Below are 25,488 nucleotides of genomic sequence, written 5' to 3' on the forward strand. Positions count from 1 at the left end.
GCTCCCTTCCTATTGCTCCGGAGCTTGCAGTCTGTTAGCCACTCCTGGCAGGAGGTGGGAGGGTGAGCCTTGCTGCAAGGTCGAAGGGTGGCTTGCAGACCGCGAGCTCTGGAGCGATAGGAAGGGAGTGTAGAGCCCACAGCAACAGTGGAAACTGAGTGCACAGTCCATCCTTGTTATGTCCACCTGTGCGGGGGTATTTGTCTATGAATACCCCCATCTCTAATTAGAAACACTTTACAAGAAATGCAAAACTTTCCCTCTTCCCTGCCCAATTGGAAGATTTTCATTTTTCAAGATTGTTAATTGGCTTCTCCAAAAGTACAGCCAGGCAGCTGCTTACTGAAACCTTTTTCTTGAAAGGAAAACAATATTTCTTTTTAAAGGGAAAGACGATCTTGATCATGCTAAACAGGGTCATTTGAGATGTGATACAGTTTTCTAACCCAAAAGCAACAAATCTTTGGATGCAAGGATTGCACAATGTACCTTTATGCAACTGGCCTTAAGCAACCCTATAAAACCTAATCCAGTCTGGTCCAATTTGGCTGCCTAACCAAGCCCCAACTTTCCATTCCTATATTCAGAGTGTTGGACTTTCTTGTCATTTCTCGTTTTAATTGCAGCTATTTTTTATTTTTTCAGTCAAAATAACATTGTTCTGCTCCTTTTAATTTCACAACTGAGCTTTTATTCAAAATGTCTCACTTTGTATGGGATGCACAATCAACTTTACTAACATGCAGTTAATTTTTTTTCTTTCCTGTTGATCTTTGTATAGCAAAAACATAATTGTGTAAAAGGATCCATCATGCATCCACTGAAAATGTACTGGGCTGATTTTTAAAAGGCTTGATTAAACCCCCATATCCTTTGAAAAATCTGAATTCTACTTTATCCTGTTACATTTTTATAAGAAAGAAAGGAAAAAGAAAGAAATAAAAGTTTCTACAGTATAAGAAAATGAGCTGGCACACTCCATTTTAGTTGCAAACTGAAGATGACTAACCACATAAGGAAAGGTATCATAGCAGTGTTAACCTATAATGTTACATATTCACTTCTGTTGAAGCAGCTTGAGGCCAACAACTTCTTAAAAGGGTTTCATGGCTTGGCTGTTAAAATGCCAGAGCTTTGTTTTATATTTTTATCACCATATCTTTTTCAAATGCACCACTGATCAAGACAGCTATGCTGGTGTGAAATGAACTCAGTACCATGTGTGGATGACCAAAAAGGCTGGTGTGTGTGGAATTTTAAGATTGACTTTAGTGGCAGACTGCAAATACCTCTGCATCATTCTGCAGATGGTAGGTATTGCCTTTCTACAATCTAATGTCCTCCAGATGTGTTCGATTACAATCACATTTTTCTCAAACAGCATATTCTGTAGGCACTAGGCTGACAAAATGTTGACAAGGATAATAATATAGCCATCAAGGCTATGCAATGGATTGACCTAAGCACTTCCAATTTAGTCTTTTAAAGCCATTTAAATGCAGGCAACTGTATATATTTTTTTGTTGGGTGGTTCAATGACAAACTGTTTCTAGGCAAATACAAACAACATTTCCTAACTGGGTTGTTGGGGCCCAGCGTGGAACACATACAACAATGCATTCCCATAAGTATTGCATATATAGTTGTGATGTGTTCATAAATTGAGGAATGTTCATATACAAATTGTTGTGTCTGGAAGAGATAAATAAGCAGATGTTCTTAGAACATCTTGTTCTTAGAACATCTGTGTCATGATAGAACAAGATAACCCAGTGGTCTCATTAAATTGTCCTACTTTTACATTCTGTCCTTGGCTCAGATGAGGAGGCAACAGGAGAGGAGAGATGTCAATAGACTCTGTCAATAAACCAAAGCAAGAATTTCGGCTGCTCTCATCTAACACAGTTTAATTTTTAATCCAGCAAAGCAGCAACAAGGACATGGGCAGCAGTGATCCGACAGCAGAGCAAATTGGTCAGGACAGAGTGGATTGATCTATCTGGAGAGAAATGAAGACACAGCAGAAACTCTGTTTTATGAGCAGGGATGGCTTTCAGCTTCTTTTACTTTTGGCTAAAGAAAGACAGGAGCACAATAACAGCAAGGACATTACTGCATTTCAGCTGCCGTGTTGAAAATCAAGTCTAGCATCCAACAGCTGTTACGTCATAGTGAGAAATCCCTGCATGCCTAGAGGTTTATTGCCTGAAACAATGAGTGGTACAGCATTTTAGCTCCTGGATTTAAATTTTGTATATCAGGATAAGAAAACTTTCACTGAGTGAGTTATAGGAGTATTTTCTTACTGCATGAAAAGCCCCTTGCATTAAGGGTTAATGATGGAGCTAGGGTTAGGGTTAGAATTATCATTAAAGTTTAATGTACCTGCCTTGACTTTTCAGAGACCATCAAGAATTCCAGTGCTCCCCCTCCTCAAAGCAACCTGTGACAACTGGAATTTGTAACTCCTGCTTTTCAGCATCACTGATTAATAAAAAAGAATTGTTTTTAAAAAGTAGAGAAATGCATTCAAATTCTTGAGGCAATTTTTAGTCCTTTTTTAAAATTTAAGAACAGGTGGATTAAGCTTGGGGCACTGCTTACAAATCTTCAAGTGACAATGCTGTAAAATGCCTACTGTGTTGGTTTAGTTCTCTGTGGGTTACACAACAAAATAGAAGGGACTAAAATATCTCATGCTGGTACATGAGATTAATGGCTGGCAACTATTAACATTATCTCCAACCATCCCATGTTTTACAGCTACTTCTTTTTTCTGGTATATTAAAACAAACAAAAAATAACAAAATGCTGCCATAAGGCTATTTCCCCTCACATAAAAATAAAATAAAATAAAACAAAAGAGACCACTCTGAGTATTTATAGTTTTACCTTTTAGATTTACCTAACTCACACCATCATCATGACTAAGGAACATAATGCTGTCCTAATGTTAAACCCTATATGGGAACAAAAATCATTGCCTTGTAGGATAATTTAATGTAGATATACTTTATAAGTGTTTGTTACTATACAAATATCAACCTGGCTGCCCCAATCCCAAATAGAGTCATGGTTACCATGGAAATGGGACTAGGTTATAGGGCCCTAGACTTCTGTTTCAAGGCCCAGCCCAACCTGCTTTACTGGAAATGATGGTGTGACACCAGAGCCAAACATTTATTTCAACTACGGGAACAGAGATGAACTTTGAAGGCCAGGTACAACCATACAACCATTATGATTCTCAGGGACTGTCCTCCTTCAACACTTCCTGGTCTCTCTTTCTGTAGTCCCTGACCAGCCTATTGTTCTTGGTCTCCTTTCCGTCAGAACCAGGGTACACCTTGGCTTCACTTCCAAACTCATTTCAGTGGCAGAAGTGAAAAAGATCAGAGTGTCTTCTCTTATCATTATATCCATGAAAAAGATTTATTCAGAATTAACGTTGTACAGGATGCTAAACTGAGGCATACTGTAGAAGTAATTAAGTGATTGCCTGAAGGACTTAGCCACAAACACCAGTGCAATAAGGCAGCATGAGCATCAGGTCAAGGATTGCATGCCACTTACTGTGGCATTCAGACACACTTAGATGGAACACATTCAACAAATTGAAGGAAAGCATACCAGCTTGCAGCTGTGTCATCACTAAAATTCTTGAAATACTGTATCTTTGTTTTTCATAACAAAGTACCATAACCCTATCTTAGGATGCAATTGGTTCTTCCCATAATTCAAATGTAGAGGGTCATTAAAATATCTGTGACTTGTGCCTTGATTGTTTCTGGATTATTGTGAGTTGCATGGAGGAACTGTATCTGTTAAGATTTCTAAATTAAAGATCGAGGTCAGGATACAGGGCTATAGAGGGAAATAAGATCCCATTTCCCTCTCCATTACACATTCACTGAATGTCTGCACAAATGCAGAATAGGAGTGAGAGACTCTCTTTTGTTGGAAGAGATTAAGACTACAACTCACAAAATTTGATAGCCAAACTGCAGCCACAGATGTGCTTCCTGTGAGCATGTTGGCTTTGGGATTCTGGAAGTTGTAAAAAAAAAGTTTGGTCTTTCCAGTCTCTTCCTAAACCTTTCAGCTAAAACTGCTCCTATGTAGTGTGGTGCAACTTGGACAATGTTGCTTCTGTGTTTGATCCTCCAGGGCACCAAGCCAGTTCTCTTTTTGAGACAGATCTCTAGTCTAAAACAGCTACTCCACAACAATACCAAGCCATAGAACAGAAGCACAAAGACAGGAACTACACCCAATGACTATTCCTCCATATTTACCCTGGCAACAGTAACATAGGATGTAACAACATCATGGACAATTTCACTTGCTCCTCTCCAGATAGGGTATAAGCTGTGATTTGTCAGCAGTGGCAACACATAGAAATCCATGGGGGACAGTTTAGTCTCCCTAGATTGTGGGGCACACTTGTAAAGCTGTTGTTTCCTCCAGAAGAATTTCAAAAGGAGGCTCTAGCATGAAAACATCTCAATTGGAAATAATATCCAAGTTTGATTATATTCATTTGGACAGAAATGAGGACAATGGTTTCTTGAGCCCCTTCAGGTGTTAATTAACTTAGCAATGCTAGGATGATTGTGTTATTAGCACCAATTACTGTTGTTGTGCATGGTCACTGTGCATACTTTACAAACATTTAAGCTGTAATTGAATTTTGGAGCCTGTAGAATGTGTTTCATTTGCCATTTGACTTCAGTTTACAATATTGTTCTGTCTGCACCTGGGTACATGTATACCTGCCAATTGAGAATAATATGCTGTACATCTGATAAAAGGAACTTTAGTCTTCAAAGGCTTATGGCATAATAAATTTGTTAGTCTTTATGGTTCTGCAAGATACTTCGTTGTTTGGTGGAGCAGACTAACATGGTTACCCTTCTGGAAGGCATCCAGAGCTAGACTCTCCCCAGAAGCATAACTGGTACAGGTTCATTTAAAACATGCCTGTAGAAGAAGGCTAGGAAACTATAGCTTCATTCATCCAATGCCAATATTTGATTGTTAGAAAATCTTTCCTGGAATCTTATTCCCTCCCACATTTTAAGTCCCTTGTGTTTTGGATAATTGTCACTATCCACAAACATCAATGCCATAATATTTATTTATTTATTTATTTATTTATTTATTTATTTATTTATTTATTTATTTATTTATTGGACTTATATACCGCCCCATAGCGCTACAAGCACTCTCCGGGCGGTTTACAATTTAATTATACAGGCTACACATTGCCCCCCCCCCAGCAAGCTGGGTACTCATTTTACCGACCTCAGAAGGATGGAAGGCTGAGTCAACCTTGAGCTGGCTACCTGGGATTAACTTCCCTCATACAGTGCTTGGTTTTACATATTAGTCTAGTATCTCCATGTTATATTCATATGTATGTAAATGTGGATATTATGTTATTGTATTGTAAATACTCTTCTATTGTAAATTTAGATAGTGATGTATTTTTAATAATTTAATCTCTTATGCAAATAATTAAAATACCTGATTAAATGCCTGATTAAAATACCTGATTAATTAATCAGCTCTAATGTTCTGCTCATAGCAATGCTGGCAAAGTAGTGTCTACATGCGAAAGTGGTAGCTGGCTGCTGCCCCTGAGCCCTTAAAACCTTAAAATGTACTCCAGAGGTGTGGGAAACACCTCAGGGTATATTTTCTGCCCTGCAGAGTGCTGCAGGATGAGAAGGCTAAAGATTTCAGAACCACTACAAAAGCTACATTAGATTAAGTACACAAAGACCTAATTTTATTCTGCTGCATTAGTGGGTAATGCACCGTTCTACCAAGTCTTTCCTCCTTTTCCCTTTCTAAACTGACTTCTGATATATCAACTAATCCTTACTTGCTCCTGCTATCTTATGTTCCTTTATATTCATCAAAAGCTAGATCCTTCTTAACCACTTTCCTCCACAGCTGTAGTACTTGGCTTTACCCTGTACCCAGTAGACCGCATTTCTGTTCGGTAAATTTTTACACTACTTGTCTTCAGTGTATAACAAATTATTTATGAATTCCGTTCTTACCTTCTAAAGAGTCAATATTCTTTCCTTCCCTGGTGATATTTGAAAATGTGAAATCCAAATTACTTTATTCAAATTACAGGTGTGTCATGACCATTAAGAATGGTGAACATTACACACTCTTCATTGTTGCCTCTCCTCTCCTGGTATAAAAAGGAGATTTTAGCAGGTTATTTTTTGGGGGGGGGGGCGGAGGCTGTTGTGACCAGTGCATTAGGTAAAAGTAAAGGTAAAGGTTCCCCTTGACAATTTGTCCAGTTGTGTCCGAATCTAGGCGGCGGTGCTCATCTCCGTTTTCTCCCAGTCTTACTGTCACTTCTTTTATGACATTATTTAGGTTAGTGGTTACCTCATAATCCTCTGGATAAACTTTTTTTCTCACATCTGCATATGTGCAAGGTATTTTAATTTTTTTGTAATCTTCCAGTTCTTTAGTATAGAAATGTAAATAAATTTTAATTTATTTCATTCTCATGGTCAAGAAATAAACTCCTCAAAAGTTATCTCCCTGCTTGACAAAAGTACAAAACTTTTTGTATATTTTTCTCCCATTTTGGTATTATTTTATGAAAAAATCATGGCAGTGTTTTTCTGATGAAAATCTTGTATTTTGCAGAGATAAGCTGGTATTTTGTGTTTTTTCTACCTAGAAAACGCTGAAAAGGGTTGCCAAAAGTCAGGATTGACTTGGCAGCACATGATTATTTTTATTATTTTTTGTGCAAACGGTGTGGCTGATTGGGAAGAAAAAAGGTGCTGCTATTTTTTGCTCTCATGTAGGAGCAAAAATTCTTGCAGTGTCTGCCCATTTTCACAACAGGGTGGCCTCATATGTTAAGGCGGCATTTTACACAGAGGATGAGAAAGTGCAAGTACTCATTCTTTGTGTAACAAGCAATGAGGGAACCTGCAAGTTTTGAGGGCATTGCAGAAGTTTTCTGGAACCTCAATAAAGCAAGAAAATACCTCACAAATAAGCAAGGATACTGTATTCCTTGTTCAGGACTGTTCTGCTCAAGGTAGGCAATTAGTCAAGGTCTTTACCACTAGTCAAAAGGGGTGATTCCAGACAACTGCTGAATTCAAACAAATGAGTGAATCAAGAGTAATACTGATAAAAGATTCACTCTACTAAGCAGTTTAGCTGTAGACCCCAGCAATGGAACAGCAGTTGCCTGAGAAACATTCTGTAATCATGAGATTAACTTATGGCATTCTTAAGGATGTAAACAACAGTGGAAGTTTTAACATTTTGGGTTGTTTTCTAATTCCATAGAACCCCTCTGAATCTGCAAACGCCTAGGACTGACACGAAACATATCCATTTCACAGTTTCTTTACTTCTACCTTAGTTGCAGAAAATTGGCAGAAATTAATTTATCACCTCACAGATGGAAACAAATTAGTTGAAACTGCAGCAAAAGATAATGGTTGCCAAAAGAATGTGAATTTATTGCATTTACCAACTGGGGCACACTTGCTTTACCCATTAGATATACATTTTTTGCTTCCTAGCTAGGAGAAATTACAGGTGTTTAATTAGTCACAGGAGGATTCTCCCATTGTACTGTCATCACAAAAGAAACTGAAAATTATAGAACCAAATCAGAATTCTAAAATGGAGCATAAACACCAAATTCTGCTCTTAATTACTTGATGAATCCAGTCATTACAGAGGTGTTACTCCAGTTATCCATCTTTGAAAAGAAGAAAAAAAAATCACATAGAGATCCTCAAATGTTTCAAAAGGCAATTGTAGATAACTCCTGTGCCTCATAAATATTAGACATAAACAGAATTACACCGAACATCTAAACAAAAGAACAGTTTTCGTTCTTAACTTCCTAGATGACCCATTATCTTGCCATCAAAAATAAGAATAATTTGGTTCTTCAGAAGCTCGGTTATACGACTTTGTGAGTTGCAGTGATGGCTTTGACACACAACAAGCCATAGATCTTGCCTTCTCTTTTGTGACACTTATTTAAGTACAGCTCACTGGAATTAATGGGGCTTGCTCACTGGTGTGCTCAGGACTGCAGCTTCAGAGAACCTTCTTAGTAATGCTAATCATGCACTGATGGGAATCTTTGGGGGGAATTGCAAAACTGTTTTCTTCTGGTTGGCATAAATCAGTATGTTTTGACACTTTTGTTTTGTTTAAAAATACATAGTTCTGTCAATTGTTAATCTGAAATACAATAGACTCATTAAGTCAATGGAACTTACACAAATGTTGATTTGCAAGTTCCATGTAGTTTAACGTGTCTACTTTAGTTGGTCCAGTCAATTGGGAGTTGACCACTGTCTTTCAAAACATACTTTTCTAAATGCAATTTATCTCCAACTATCCACTTCTACATATTTTAATATAGTGTTTGTTTTTGTTTTGAGCTGAGAAACACACTGTAACATCCAGAGAAGCAAAGATATCTGCTTTCCAGTTTCTACCTTCATCTGGGACATGCCACGTCATTTATATAGATCAGGTCACTCTGTATAAAAGATTGCAATGACTATATTCTTTAAGCATCCCAAACCGGAAGCATAGGGCACTCAGTTCTTGACAGGATTCTTTTATTTAATTATGTGCCTTGAACAAAGTGAGTTATTTAACTCTTTTCAATAAAGGCTATGCATTTTTTGGATGATAAAGATAATTACATACTGAAAGTGTGGTGATCCATTTGACATGCTGAATAAAATATATGAAGTATTTCTAATAAAAACAGAATCCCCATTGGGACTTGAACTCACTGCCTATCTCTGCAGCCTAAGCAAAGCATTTTGTTCACTAAGCTAATACTTTCTGTTTGCTCTCCACTGCTGAATTTATAACTGTGATATTGGCTGCACATACTGGGTCTCCCTGTTGTTGTTCTCTAAAAGTCAAAGAAATATATTGTTTCTTGGATGTTCTAGGAGAAAATAAATATTTTTAATAAAAAAGAACGTACGTGTTTTAACATTATGAAACCTGTTCTCTTATTTGTGCCAAGATCTACAATGCATGCTTAATTTTATTACCCATATTCTTATTTCTTTTCTCCCTCTCTGTGCAGTTTCATCAATAAATGTGAAAAGCAAATGGGCAAGGAGGCATCATGAGCAATGTTGGAAAGATCTGAATGCCGGATATGATTAATCTGAGTAAATCAGTACAAGCAAACTCTAAATAATAATGTCTCCAGTGCTCCATATGGTCAGTGTGTTCAGCTATTGCCTTGGTTCCCCATGAAGCTAGCCGTACAGAGATGGAGACAACACCACTTCTGTCAAACATGAAACAATGCATTGCTGCAACTCCCAAAATGCCACTATAAATCAAATTGTGCAAACTTTCAGAAATGTATTTGCTTAACCTAAATTTTGCCTCTTTTTGAATTATAGATTGATAGTATGCTTAAAAAAGTATGTGTGCATACATCTGACTAACATATCCAGTTTATCAGAGTGAAACAGATCAATAAAATCCAGTAGATCCCTAACAGCATGCATTGCAATGGTGAAGTTACAGTATTTTTTTAAAAAAATCAGGATGCACTCCTGTGGTGGGGCCAATTAGAATATGGCAAGCCTTCCCTACTGAGGATGGAGAGGAAGATCTAGAAAGGAGCAGGCATGGCCTCAGAACTTCCCCACCCATCTTCCATCTTAGTTTGCACCCATCTTCCATCTTTTGTTTGCTGCTCAGTTGGAAAAAGGGAAACAAAGGAAGAGAGAGAGAAAAGGGGAAAAAAGACATAGAAAATAACATATGACACTAGTGAATGATACAGAGTATAGAATGGCACAGATATAAGGACTTTAACATCCTGCATTTTCCAAGCAAGCATTCATGCTGGGTCCTCCTAGGGCCCACTGACTCCACCACTAGACTATTTTTTAAAAACTATTCTGCTATTGGTAGAGGGAGAATCAAGAAAAAAGCAATGGATGATTGGTCAATTCAAGGTGACAGGAAAAGACAACTGAATATGAGATGATTTGACACAATACAACAAGTGATTACCTTGAGTTTACATATCCTGAATGATGACAGGACCTTTTGGAGGTCACTAGTTCAATATACACAGAATAGGAGGCTGCAAAATTCAGATGCTTGTATGAATATATTGTTGTGTCCTTACATGTATGGGATCCTTTCAGAGTGTACACGTACCAGTGACTGTCCATGGTAATTAAAATGAAGTACCGAAAAGAGAACTTGTAACGATATATGTTTGCTTGGCAACAACTCCTATGTTATAGCAATACAAATTAATTGTCATAAATTATCTAATAAAATTTTATCTCAGCATCAGGGTTACTTCCAGCTCTGCAGTTCTAAGATGATGATGATAATGATTATAATGATGATTTGAGTTGCCCTATCTTTGGCACTGGGGCCAAAATATTACACTAGCAAACAAACACAATGGAGAAAAAACAACTTAAACAACTCTCCTCCCATACTGAAGTGTTCACAAAACAGCAAGCACTAAGGTTGGGCTCTAATGATGTATGACTTCTAGACTGCCCTAAATACTCTGCTTGTCTGTTTGTTTTATTCTAAAGCAAGTTTATTGTCTTCATTGTTACAAATGAAACTGGTTAAAAAAATAACACATTGCAAAAACGTAATGACTCACAAATCTTATGGATTTTTATTTATTTATTTATTGGGGGTCTATATTATGGCTGAGACTATGCTTTCAGTATTTTGAAACGGTGCACTTTGCTTTGATTCTTATAACTACCACATATGTGGTTATATACAGCTCAGGTCTCTAGCACAACAGTCTACCTTGGCTTATCCTACATCTCTGACACAACCTCTGTGGAGAACATGCTGCAGTGCAGATGTACAATGTATTTTAACAATAATTATACAACTTCATTTGAACACTTTCATATGTAAGGTTTATATAATGTATTTAATAGAAACTATTAGCAAAAACTACAGCATGCACAACAGCCTGGATGTGAAAGCATGCTGTTCTTACTGCCTCCCTCTGGATCCACACTTTGTAAAGGTCAGCTGGATCTCTTCAGGTTTAATTTCTTTTTTGATGCTACTGCTCAGAAGCAAGTGTTCGCTATTTATTAAAAACCAAAAGCAGAGGTGGTCGTAATCCCTCCTGACTCTAGACTTTGAATTTGAAAGTTTAGTTCAGAGCAATCCCAGCTAAAATTAGAAAAACTAGTCTCTGATTCCTGAAAGAGGAATAAGAAGTGTGCATATGTATATGGGTGGTGGTGCTACTGTATGCCTTTTGTTTACCATGCTTTTAGATAAAATAATAGTAATAATAACAGCAACAATTATTTTTTTTTAAAGTTAATCTAGAAGGCTGGTGGGCATATATTCAAGACCTAAATCAGGCCAACCAGATTCTTAATTTATTTGCTTACTGGGACAATTCCTTGGAGAAAGGGATCAACAATGAATATTTGTTGTTTACCAATGATTGTTTACCAATCAGCTTCATTTGTCAATATATTCCTAAGTCAAAAAGAGGTTAGTTTAAAGGGCAGAAATGAAAGTTGCTGGACTACAACCTAGGTCTTTAAGCACACTCCAGTCTTTAAATCACCAGAATAAGGGTAGATCCCTCAAAACACAGAGTTATCATTACCTTATCTTGCTGCAAAGGTCAAATAAAGCATATGGAATGGTCCCCAGAACCAGGAGTGTATTTATTCATTAACTGCATTTATTGTCTTGTAATTCAGTGCATTGCATGTGGGCAAAGCATAGTTTAAAAAAGTTTTTGCACTGTTCAGGTAAATCAGTAAAATAATCTGCTGACTGACTCTGAAGAGTGAGCAACTCTCTTGAGAACAAGAGCAGTAAGAATGCCAAATCAGATTTTTGGAGCTTAGGAGGGACAGAGATGTTGTGTTCAAAGGGAAATAGTTTGGCAACTCAAGAAAAATAAGACAAATTGGGTCAGATGCCAGTGTATCAGCTAGTGGGAGTATTCTAGTACTATGCAGAAGACAAAATTTTTCAAATTCACAATTTTCTTCAAAAATGTAAGAGAAAGAACTTAATTTTTTTAAATAATGAGGAAAGTAAGTAAAGAAAATTGATAAGAGAGCTAGAGAGCTTTGTTTGCTTAGTTGCTAAATGCTACATGTGGTTTTGCCACTGATTTCAGGTTGTTGCCTCTTTTGGGGGAGCACATTCTTCATTTTTAACATAGTGGAGGCTGATCCAGAGGAAATGGGGCACCAGAACCTGAGGCTATCCTTGGCCAGCTCACTTCTGCTTGCCTCATTAGATTCAAGGTCCCGTCGGTATTTCTCCGCTGCTAAACTTTCAGCTTCATTCCCAACCTGAGGTGGATTAGGAAAAAAAAATTAGGCAGTGGATATAAGTGATTAAGTCAACTGCCTTTGAAACCAGACAAGGGGAGGCAGAAGCAGGTAGCAACATTTCTACTTTTGTAAGGGACAAGGAGGATTTTTCTGCTTCTCATCTGAGGTGTAGGATGAGGGAGCATCTGACTGAACGTGTGTGAGAGAGAGGGAGGGGGAGAGAGAGAGGGAGGGAGAGAGATCAGTATCAAAACTCATTTCTACTTTTGGCTCTGCTGACCCTTGGGCAGCCATTCCTTTGTTTGTTATCCCATCTGCTCATCAACCTCAATGGGCACCATCCATTACTGATTACTGCTTTAACAATGTGGTCTTCTCCAAGCTGAGAAGAGATGGCCAGTGCAGACATTTGTGAATTTCCTTTCGTTCATTTTTGATGAGATTTTACCAATGTTTGTAAGTTTCTTCATAAACATGATCAAGAAAGCTTCAGGTGGATTTAAAAAAAGTGAGAGAAAACAAAATTAAGAGACATGTCAATCCTGACCCACCAGCAAGGACTTAAGGAAGATTAGTCTGCAAGCAGGAATGTGAGCCCTTTATGGAATTACTATTCACCAAGGAATAGTGTCCTTGCACAGAGGGCAACAATACAGAGCTCAGTATATCTCTGGTAACCGCAGCTTATCTTGGTTCTGGAGATACTGCTGGTCCTGAAGCATGTATCTGTGTTATTATGTTTTATCCTGCTACAAGCTCTCTCCAGTTAACATCCATCACCACCACTACCAAAAATAGTAACAACAACCTGCAATGGATCAGCTGCCATCCTCTGCTACCTAGTAATATCTGTCTACATTAAGACAATTTTAACTGTTTTAGGGGGCCTCACCTTCAATATGCCAGCAGCCAAGAGAGGATATACAGTGGTACCTCGACTTAAGAACTTAATCCGTATTGGGACTGCATTCTTAAATTGAAACACCATTTCCCATAGGAATGCATTGAAAACCATTTAATCTACAGTATATCTGCTGTTTTTTGTTCTTAAGTCTAGGCGCTGTTCTTAAGTCAAAGCATTAGTTCCCATTGGAACTAATGCAAAGCCGGTTAATCCGTATCTACCACTAGGGAGCAATTTTTAAATTATTTTTTCTTCTTTTGACTTAAGGTGAACTTAGGTTAAAAAAAAGGGCAGGAAAGGTTTTCTTTCTTTCTTTCTTTCTTTCTTTCTTTCTTTCTTTCTTTCTTTCTTAGATCGAAGCTCTGTTCTCAAATCAAACGGAGCCATTCTTAACTTGAATCGTTCTTATGCAGGGACGTTCTCAAGTCGAGGTACCACTGTAGTTGTAATAAGGAATTCAGAATGTTAGAAAGATGAAAAAAATGGCACATCCCAGATATGGATGTGGATTTCTTTCTATATATAAACTAACTGTCCTCATTTTCCACTCATATCATTCTTGACCAGTGCCTGTGGAAGTCTTATGTTTGAGAGATACCCCAAAGGGGTGCAATGAAGAGTATGATTGAACCTGATCTTGTAAAACAGCTTTAAATAGACGTAAATTCTGGGTAAGATTAGGGACAGGCATCATCCAGATTAATTCATTTACATTCTGTTATCCTGATTGAGAGTGCTGTGTATATTAACAGGATAGAACTGAAATAGCTACACCAAGCGGAAAAAATACTGAATAATATACCAACAATAGAGTGAGTGAACATGTTTGTTTCCATCACTGCATCCTAAATACGTACGTATTTCAGACCTTTTCTCAGTTTAAATTACAGATGGGACTGCATATTACACATAAGCAGGCAACAATACTCTTTGACAGCCATGTAACATATTTTGAAGGGGGCAACTTGTGGTGAACATGTCAGTCCTTTCTTTGCCTGCATTGTTTCTGCTGCAGCTGCTAGCACCAGAAGGTGTCCCATCTCCTAAAGCATTTTGAGATCTGTGTTTGGACCTGCAGCAGAAAAGTAGTAGCAGTGGGAGGATTAATCAACACTCTTGCTCTGCTTCTCCCTTCAGATCAGATCATCTTTAAGGTATTGTTCTTTAAAGGATGCAAGCCTTGGCTTTCTGTTATACACATTTCTAAGAAAGCAGACAATCAGAAATTCAGCTTCATAGGGCAATGGAAAGCATGGAGAGGCACAAAAGTACAACCAATCTCTGTTCTGTGTGTGCTTAGAAAGTGATGACAGCATCTTAAAAAGCAGAGACATCACCTTGCTGACAAAGGTCCGCATAGTCAAATCTATGGTTTTTCCAGTAGTGATGTATGGAAGTGAGAGCTGGATCATAAAGAAGGCTGACCGTCGAAGAATTGATGCTTTTGAATTGTGGTGCTGGAGGAGACTCTTGAGAGTCCCCTGGACTGCAAGGCAAACAAACCTATCCATTCTGAAGGAAATCAACTCTGAGTGCTCACTGGAAGCACAGATCCTGAAACTGAGGCTCAATTACTTTGGCCCTCTCATGAGAAGAGAAGACTCCCAGGAAAAGACCCTTATGTTGGGAAAATGTGAAGGCAAAAGGAGAAGGGGACGAGAGGGTTGGACAGTGAATTTGACCAAACTCCGTGAGGCAATGGAAGGCAGGAAGGCCTGACATGCTCTGGTCCATGGGGTCATGGAGAGTCGGACATGACTTAATAACTAAACAACAACAAGTTTACTAAATACATTTCATCTACGTGACAAGTTCCTGACGCTTGTAGGGCCACAAAGCCAAGAATTGGCAGCCTCCAATTCAGTCCTAACTGCCCATGTTTACCTGGAAGTAAATCCAACTTATTTCAATGGGATTAACATTCAACTGACAATTCTTAGGATTTCAGTCTTTAAATTGGGAATGTGACTACTGCAGTTAGTAGATCTAAAAAGCACATAACATTATCTAGATGGAGAGAAGCGCATGACATCACAGTATCTAAACTTCCTCACTTCTCTTTCAGTTCTCAGTATTATCTTTTTCCTGACTTGGGAATTTATTTTAAATTATATAGTTTGTCACAATAGCTAGGTTTCATTACATCTTAGGTGGCTTGCAGGTTACATTTGTTGCTGGATCCCTGAAGCAGCAGGAAACAAGAGGTTAAATAAGTCCTTTAGACCTTGAAAATATGGGTCATCCTCATGCTCTCTACACTTTGGAAATAACATATGAGGATGTCAAATGATTCCTGTATACAACTTACAGCTGACTCATGATTGCACAGGTTGACAACACAGATGTTAACATCAGTGTGGACCATAAGACACTCCCTTATATTCGTCAGAATATGATCATCGATATGGACAGGAAGTAGCCCACTCATAGTTTCAGACTGGAATGCTTCTGGAAATGCCAAGGACTGAACCTGGGAACTTATGCATACGAAGCATATGGGCTACCACTGTTCTATTGGTACCATTTATCAGGTTATCGGAAGTTCTTTCTTTATGCTCTTTCATAGTTAAGAACAGTTGCTTGACAGTATTTAGCAAAACTGAGCACTATCTCACACCTTATTTGAGATACCCATTTGCCACATGTTTGTGTAGCACCTAAATCTAAAAAACAAAAAACAAAACAAAATACAAAACAAAGCATGTTTTGAATTATAAAGAAATCTGCTATGGACTCAGCCATGAAGGACGAATTTGCCATGATTTCCTGGATATTAGCATGCCTACTTCTGGTGCAGCATTTATCTCAACTGATACAGAGTCTAAATAATCTTTAAGATACAAATAGAGATAGATGGTGTGTGTCTCTCTGTGTGTGAAGTAGGTCTGATGAGAGTCACACTATTGTGAACCTCCTTCTATACTACCTTTCTGAGCATTCTGATAGATAAAGTTCTCCAGTCTGGGTCTGATGATTAATTTCAAACCTTGACAAAACCTGCACCCAGTAGAACTGTATCTTACCCCTGAATGCCCTTTTGCTTGTTTGGTGGAGTTTCTTTCCTTTTGACTAGTTGTCCCAGGCACATGCCAATAGGCTCTGGCAGCTAAACGATGCTGAACTCCTTTCTTTTCTTGCTTTCTTATTGTGAACCTGTCCTGTCCTTTGAGCCGGCCCATGAGTAGTAACATGCCCTGGCATTAACTATACCATTTAGGATTTTACACTCAATTAAATCCCTTCTTAATGGCCTTTCTTCCTCCTCCCCCTTCACAGGCTATCAAGGATTGGATGTTATTTTTAGCATGTTCTCTTTTCTGAGGACTCTCAGCATCTTACATCCCATTTGTTGCCCTCTCTGCACCTTTTCAGCTTCACTGATGCTGATGGAGCACAAGGCATTAAGTGAGGTGAAGATCATTTTATTGCCTACCACTTTCTCTCATGCTTAGACTAGTGCACCACAGTGGGGTGAACTGATCTGCCAGAATACATCAGTTCTTTACCAGTTTATATTACTCTCATAGGACAAAGGTCTATTGCCATTACTCTTATCATACCCTGCTCTAGATTTTTTGTTTTGCAAGGCACTTTCATTCCCTTTTTCCTCTGAAAACACACATCTGAGTGTATGTATTTGGCAGTCTGTTTTAAAGAATAGCAGTTGTAATATAGCTTCATCTAGAAGAAGCTGGTAAGAAGATGAAGGATGAATATGGAGAAAACCAATAACCAGTAGAAACACAACCACAGTGGGCTAATAGTCACTAGACAAGCTTGTAATCTGTCAAATTCTGACAAATACTGAAAAGAATGCTATCACACATTTGATTCTGCACCTGATTAAAATATGGTAGAAAAGGAGGGTGATAACATCTACGCTATCATTTGTCTGGGTACTGCAAATAACCAGTATGTAAAGTAATTACTGTACATGCACCCTCTAGAAACTTTGTTATTACTGTGTGCCTTCAAGTTGGAACCAACTTACAGTGACCCAGATATGGCTTTTTAAATGAGTGATATATTTAAGGAGTGGTTTTACCAGTTCCTCAGTCCCAGTGAGTTTCCACGAGTGAGTCAGGATTCAAACAATTTTTTTCCCTTATTTTCCTTATTATTGGAAGAAAGAGTATTGTCATCATTGCCCTCTGTACAGCTGAAAACCATGATATGTCACCTCTTTGTTATGTCTGGCAAAACAATAACTGGTATCCTGCTGTGCAGCTCCACATGTGCAACAGGAGAGACATCATCAGTTGTGTGTACCCTGGAATTAACAAGTCAGCAGTGATCTTCCAGTGCAGATCATATCATTCTTGTTTCATACACAGAACTACACACAACAAGATTTCAGTCATAAAGGCTGCATTGGAAACAAATATCTAGCCAATGCATTCTTAATAATTTAAACTGTGATGGAATTCTAGTTTCTGCAAATGGCACAAGAAGTCCTAGTAAGATATGGCCACAAATCAGAAAAATTGTGATTTTTTAAATTTGTGATTGATCAAGGTTGCTAAATCACAAATCAAAATTTACGATTTTTTCTGAAGAATCAATGAATTGATTTATCAGTTCATTTTTGTACTTTAAAAGCCTATACAATGCCTTCACAAGCACCTAGAAAAAACTCTCCTCTACAGTTCCTGCGAGTTTGAAGAATGGGTTTCAGACATCAACGTTATATTCCCACAAAGTGCCCCCCCAGCAAAGTGCCTTTTAGCTGCTGGCTTGAGGAAACTCAATCTTCACCAAACTTGGAGACACATTAGAGGAGAGTTATGGGAAGCTTCTCTGTGATTTTGGTGTCTCTAGGTGCCTTTGGGAAACCTTCCTTGGGGGGCACTTTTTGTGGCTGGATAATTTGGATATCCCACACCCCATCTTCAACAATCTTGGTGCAATTGTAGAAGAAAGTTGAGGAAGCTTCAAGCAATTTTGGTGTCTTTAGGTGCTTGGACGTGGTTTTATGGCCAAACAAATCAACAAATAAAAAACCACTAAAATTTCATTGATTCATATTCGTCGGGGGCATTGATTCATATGAATACAAATTGACAAATTGACAAATTAGCAATTTTTGAATGAATTTTGTGATTCATTTTTTAATTCATACCCATCTCTAGTTCTAATAAAAATGGTGGTTCCTATTTGGAGAGAAGTATTTGTTTGAAGCAACAAGAACATAGTATATATAAAAAAAGCAAAAGCGTGCTGCTTATATACCGCCCCATAGCGCTTCAAGCACTCTCTGGGCGGTTTACAATTTAATTATGCAGGCTACACATTTCTCATATCTCATGATTTTTCCTGATTCTAATAGTTCTTAAATTCGAAGTCATATTTACAGCTATGCCTAAGTCACTAAACTGGTAAGTAAATTCCTCCTAAATTGTTTACATTTACAGACCTGCTAGCAAGAGGTGTAGTAAGAATCGAGCAACACTTTCTCCAAATTTGTCACAGTATGTTATATCAGAAAATAATAATGGCCTCATGCCACTGCAGCCCATCAGAAACTTCATTTGTACAGAAACAGATTTTGCATTGGCATTGTTGACAAGTTGCTAACCATCTGCTTATTTCAGGTACTGTTTGAAGAACTCAGGACTCGTCTGTCTGACATTGCTATCTGGAAGCCTGATGGATTAACCAGGAGTTGGATCTATCCAGATCAATATGTTCCTTAACAGAGCTGGAAACCTGGTGATCCATCTTGCAGATGAATTCTAAATGCATGGGCACAGCTACTTGTCAACTTATCATTAAATATCCCTTAGGGCTTTTTTTAGGAGCTGGAAAGTCAGCTCTGAGTAAACATATATTGACCATATATATAGCACAAATATTCTTCTAATCTGGATGTTTTTACCTTGCTCTTTTCTCATAGCGCCCATCAGGTTAAACATTAAACAGCAACAATAACACAGGGACAGAAGCAATGAAATAATTCCGATGTATTATTATGTACATATTCTAGCTAAATAGCGACATTTAAAGGCAAAGCTAGACTTGATGTGGTAGACTCATGACCACTGATTTCACTTTTTAGCCTTTTAAAAATGCAGGTAAGGGTAGAGGTTCTGAACTGGTGCTCCAGCATCATTTCCGTGGCAATTAGCTGCTAAGTTCCATATCTAAGAGTGCTTAAAACAGGGAGATGGTGCACAAGGATAGACTTACCTTTCTCCCTGAGCTGGAGTCCTAAAGCAATTCAGAATACCATGACTGTTTTTAAAGATGTTGAGAGACCATACTCTGTCATACTGTATGTTGTTCAGCTGCACCAAATTAACAAAGGACTGCCAAAACTCAGCCTAAAATACACAGTCTTAAATACATCCAAGAACTGTTCAAGCTTAGATATTGTTCATTTTCCAGGGACAAAAAATATATAATCATTCTGAAGTACACAGGCCCTATATATTATAGTATGACCTTGCTACAGACAAGAGTGCACTCTCAGTTATCACAGAATTGTTTGTAAGACACAGGGAGGAGGGAGGAGGGCTTCACTGTGGAGCCATATGGTGGGCATTTATAATTTCAGTTTGTGGCAGCTGCACCAACATGGGAATCCAGCCTTTACTGATTGGATACACAATGACACTAAACTCACAGCCTTCTGGATACCACATTTGCCCAGCAACAATATATTGTATTTGATTTCTGAGAAACAGGGATGCTCTCCTTGAAAGACTGACAGGCAGATGGGCAGATGGGCAGAAAGACAGACAGACAGATATAGAAACACAATATTTCCTTGAGGGAAGATGACTGAATCTACTACAATGAGCAATAACTGTGCTTTTGTTCCATTGGAAACTCCAGAAAGTCCTACACAGTGAAGATGTCTAAAGGGGCCTCTAATAAGCGAAGATGAAAATAATAAAAATGACACAAGAATCCAAGTACAGATATAATAACAAAGATATAATAACAATATTATTTTCTTTCAAAGATTATTTCCACTGCTGAAATTAGAAGGGTGAGAACTTTTGAGCTATCTCTGTTTTATCAGCAGATTGTAAGAAAATAATTTATTTAATCAACCAACATTCTGCCATTGATTAGAAGCATCTACATGAGTTTAATCCTAGTGTAACAAAATCTGTGCAGTATATTTGCAGTATGCGTGGGTGAGAGAGGTGTCACTTAGGACTGTTAAGAGATTCGATTTTATGTAACAAGACAGTGTTCTCTCTATCATTCCCGCTCTTGTTCTTGCTGGTTTTAAAATGAGCTCTACACAGACAGTTTTGTTCCCCATTGTAATTGGCAATGTTCAAAGAAAAGAATCTGCCTAATCTTTGACCATTTCCCTGCTGTTACAACCAATAACTAATCATAAGCCACATATCCCAACTAATCATTTGCTGGGCTACATCGTAAAGTACTGGGCAACTAGGGTATCATAAAACAAAATAAATATGCATTTATTATATTTTGTAAACCATGAGAATTTTTAAATAGAATACAATTGACTCTTATACAGAGGGAGAAATGCTGGCTTGGAGACAAAAGTGTGCTACTTATATACTGGCCCATAGCACTTAAAGCACTCTCTGGGTGGTTTATAAATTAATTATGCAGGCTACACATTGCCCCCCCCAAGCGAGCTGGGTACTCATTTTACCAACCTTGGAAGGATAGAAGGCTGAGTCAACCTTTAGCCAGCTTCCTGGGCTAGAACACCAGGTTGTCAGCCCAGTTTTCGCTGGCAGTTTAACTAAAGCACCATGAGGCTATTTACATCATTTAAAGAAAAAAAATACTGTACGTTCCTAGACTGTGGTAAAGTGGGAAGAGTGACTCCAATCAGGTTCTCACTGAGCTGCATCTGGGAAGTGATGTCTATAGTTTGTTTGTTTAACTTTCTCCTTGAGAAGGACCTTGAGAAGAGTTAGGGAAACTCTGCTTGTGGAGTCCCAGTACAGCAGGGCCTGAAGGATCATCATGCTTAGCTAGACTTTCTTGATGCTGTGCCCTCATTGTGGACCTTCCCTCCAATAAAGATTCAGTTAAACCTTTGTCTTATACAAACTTGTCTCAATCTCTTGTTTGTTTATGCTGCTTTTCTTGTACCTTAGCAGATATTGTAATGTATTGCTTTAGATATTTTTAATTTACTAAGTTAGACATGTGAAATGTGATTTTAATTGCACGTTTTTGCAGATTATTAGTCACACGGAGTTCCTGTAAAACAAGGTTGGATACACATCAAATAATAAATAAGTATAACATATCTATGAGGAACAGTTGGCAGTCTTGCTGGCCTCCAAACTTACCTGGATATGAAAATTGTATGAAGGGTGGGATACAGCCATTCAGCATGGCTTGCAGTGTTGATGATGATTCCACTCAAGAGATAAGAAGATAAACATGTTATGTGCCATTACTTCCACTGCTTATGCCTCTGTCACTAAAATAATGAAAGCACAGTAAAACCTAAGCTGAGAACAAGATGTCACATAAGATGTTCATCACCTTCATCCTGCCTATCCAACTGCACAAAAAGTTTGAAGGATATTCAAAGATGAGCTCAGTTTCCTTACCTGCTGAAAATAAAGTTAGGTGATGTTTGAGGGTGAGACAAAAATCTTCCACAGACCAAATGAAGCCTATAGACTGCAGCTTGGTATAGAAGGTCAAGAGGTCAGAGATGTCTTTGTATTAACTTCACAGCTTGCATGGAGTTTCCTTCAACCTCCATGACTCTGTTACAAGCCTCACAGTAAATTGCGCTTTATCATGAACCCTATATGTCTCGTGCTATATTCTTGTCTTCTAAAACTTGATAAAAGAACAAAAATATACATTTGATAAACAGATTTAATAAGCTATATGGGAAAATACATAAAGGTTTCAGTTTCAAAACTGCATGACCTCTTAAGCTTTAAAGTCATTGGTTTGGAAAATTAAGTGAAACTCTTGTCCAAAATACACAGCGACCACAAGTAAAGAAGAAAATCCTAAAAGTAATGTAAAAGAAATAGGAAATTCTATAAAAATGAATGTTCTGCATTTCTGTGCATTCTGAAAGGCAAGCAATGGAAGCTACAGGATCTGGCAATATACTTTTCAAGGCTGTTAATCAAGCTCACACATGGTTTTGGCAAAGAGTTTGTTCCCATAGGGCTCTCAAGGGCAATAATAAATAGAAAGACAGCTTGTTTGCCAGAGCAAACTGCTGTCCTTTAAGAGTACACCCTGTGTTGGCTGTTTTCAAATTTCTCCTCTGCCTCACTCTGGAGAAACCAGTCCTGTCTGCTCCACGTACACAGGAAAGACAACATTATCAGTTTCACCTCAGCAAAGATGGAAGAAGAGCATAAGATTTTTAAAAAGGGACACCTCACACTTCCACACACCTTTTACAAATCCAGAATGTAGTCTACTGACTGATGATTAGCAGCAAGTTAAAAGATGTTTCTACTTTGTTGTGAGACATGAAGCTATTTAAATGAAGGAACAACATCACCAAGTACACCTTCACTCCCTCCATATCTATATTTTCATTTTAGAATTCATAATTATAAATCCACTCCTGCTACATTTTCTAAATTATTTCACTATGCTGGATGTTGAAAAGGAGGCCAGAAAAGGTCATGACTAGAAACTGGACAGTTATACCACAGTTGTATAAAGGATTCAAATTTGTGATTTAACAATATACTAGTAGGTGGTCCTTGTTATGGTAATATACATGGGTAAAACTGTGTGAGCACACACATGGCTCTAATTTGTGGAGTAGACTTGGCAATTGAAGCTATTCAATTTACTTTTCTTTTTAATAGAGCACTATGTCTTTTCCAAATGTCTCTCTGACAAAATCAATTGTAAGCCTATTTTAATAAAACTAAACAGTTCTTAAGGGGGTGAGATAAAATGTTCTGCTGTAGATTTGATACTGCCTCAGCACTGGGAGTGGGGGGAGGAAACGCCACTTTCTAAAGAAGTAAATGAGAACAGTTGGGTACCTGAAGGATCTTCGCTAATCTGTAATACACAGCCTTTAATGATCAGTGAAAAGCGTAAATACTGGAAACACAAAGTCTGCAAATGGCACAAATTTCAAATTCTCCTTCAAAATCATAATACTAAATCTATTTTTCATAGGTCCATGTCTCACCAACTTTAACTGAATGAAGATTAGGATGAAAGGAATGACCAGACGTTAGAACTTTATTTTTCTTCAGCACCCATCTATTCAGCCCTTATTCTACTTCCCCTAATTTTATAACAAGTTTGAACACATGCTGCCAACATCCCCAACATATGCGGTACATAATATTTGTACAACTGTGAGAGAAATGAAATGTTGCTATGCTTTTTAAAAGGCAATTGCTCCACACACCAATTTATGGGCAATTTGCTGTGTTCTATGTTGTACAACTGATATGGACAAACAATGTTATCCACTCTCATCCATAGGGTTGAGTCCCTTACAGTGGTAATGGATTATGAATATCCAAAATATTTGATAAAGACAGATCAATCTCATAGAAACCCATGTTGGCATCATCATGTCTCTAGACCAGTTTGTGGACAAAATGCACCCTCCATAGGTTGTTGAACTGTAACTCTGATCAGTCCTAGCACCACAGTAAACAGTAAAAAGCAATGGGAGTTGTAGTCCAATAACATTTGGGAGGAAGAAAACAGGTTTCCCATCTCTTATGTAGACCAGTGGTTCTTAACCTTGGGTTACTCAGGTGTTTTTGGACTGCAACTCCCAGAAGCCTTCACCACCAGCTGTGCTGGTTGGGGTTTCTGGGAATTGCAGTTCAAAAACACCTGAGTAACCCAAGGTTAAGAACCACTGATGTAGACCAACACAGAGTACATGCTTTTTTCCCCATGGCATGGGTACTTTTGGGTGAAGCAAGATAAGAAGAATAGTGGTGGTGGTGATTCAGCCTTTTTGGACTAGGCAAGAAAAAAAAGCTGAAAGCTGTGCTGGGAGAATGGATTAAAATGGTAGTATGAGTCATCTAGGAACATCCAGGGCATAAAAAGAAGTTAAGAGAAACTTGCTGAAGTATTATAACAATTAGAGGTAGTCAAGTTGATTCTAAGTTATAGTTTCTCTTCCCCTGATCTCTGGAAGGAAACTGTGTTTACCAAATCTCCTTATCAGGAGTTCACTGACCATCTGGCAAAGACCAGGGTGTCTGTGCAGAGAACTCAGGCTGCTGCTAGGGCAACTAACTAAATGAGGTTGTATGTCCTAGGTTTAGACTACTCAGAAGTGGTTTACCATTGCCACCTTCTTGAAGTACTCTGGGATTATGTAGCTTGCCCAAGGCCACACAACTGGCCACACTTTTCCTTTAAGGGACCATGGAGAAGCAATGGTGGAGCTGGAGCAACTGGCTAAAGCTTGGGAGGTCCGTTTGCCATTGTGCCTTGTAGGAAGGGTCAGCAAGTGTAGTTTCTAGCAAGCTGTATAGTCCCAGAGTTCTCCTAGATATAAGAAGGGAGTGAAGTTAAAACCTGCATACTGTGCATCATGCCAAGTATGGAGAGAGTTGCCATATGTTGGAATCATATCATATCATATTGCCAGCACATCATCATCATCATCAAAGCAAATAAATCTTGTCTTCTTTTATGACACTAACACAAGCTATCTGAAGCAGCTGTTTTGTCTGGGTCATGATAGGGCTGTCCCTAGACTGCTTGCTTTATAGTGGTAGAAGTGGGCTGAGTCTGTTTGTAGTCTCATCTCCACCTTGGTTTCATGGCAGCATTCAGCCTAGTCACACTGCATAGAGTCAGATAACACCTTCGCTTTGAAAGCACCAAGCCAACACAGTTCAGTGAGCTAACAATATCTGAAAGGGTCAGAATGTGACAAAGAAGCCATTTAGAGTAGTGAGATTTCAGTTGTATCACCTCCTGCAACAAAACATTTCCCCAAGAAAGGAGGCCAAATGGATCACTGGCCGAAATCCAGCAACTTCCACACAGTAAGTCTAGGGAAAAGATGTACTGAAGTGAGAACAGATGTATGCCTTTACATCTTTGTCACTCTAGTTTTTTTCACAGAAGAAACAGCAATTGGAATAGACATTTTGGTCAGTGCCAGGCTGTATTAAGATGAATTTACCCAGCATGCAAGAAGTTTAAAATCGGTATGTCATTCCAGAAGATAGTATCCTGAATTAAAACAAATCCACAAACAGCACACACCAAAAAAAAAAAAAAAAA

At 38.2% G+C, this 25,488-nt stretch overlaps 1 protein-coding gene across 5 annotated transcripts in view; it reads right to left on the bottom strand.

The window, feature by feature from the left end:
• The window catches only part of LSAMP (limbic system associated membrane protein), a 1,273,416-nt gene that overhangs the window by 463,578 nt on the left and 784,350 nt on the right, over nucleotides 1-25,488 (bottom strand). The window lies entirely within an intron of this gene.

The sequence above is a fragment of the Pogona vitticeps genome, chromosome 3 (genome assembly GCF_051106095.1).
Source record: "Pogona vitticeps strain Pit_001003342236 chromosome 3, PviZW2.1, whole genome shotgun sequence".
NCBI lineage: Eukaryota > Metazoa > Chordata > Lepidosauria > Squamata > Agamidae > Pogona > Pogona vitticeps.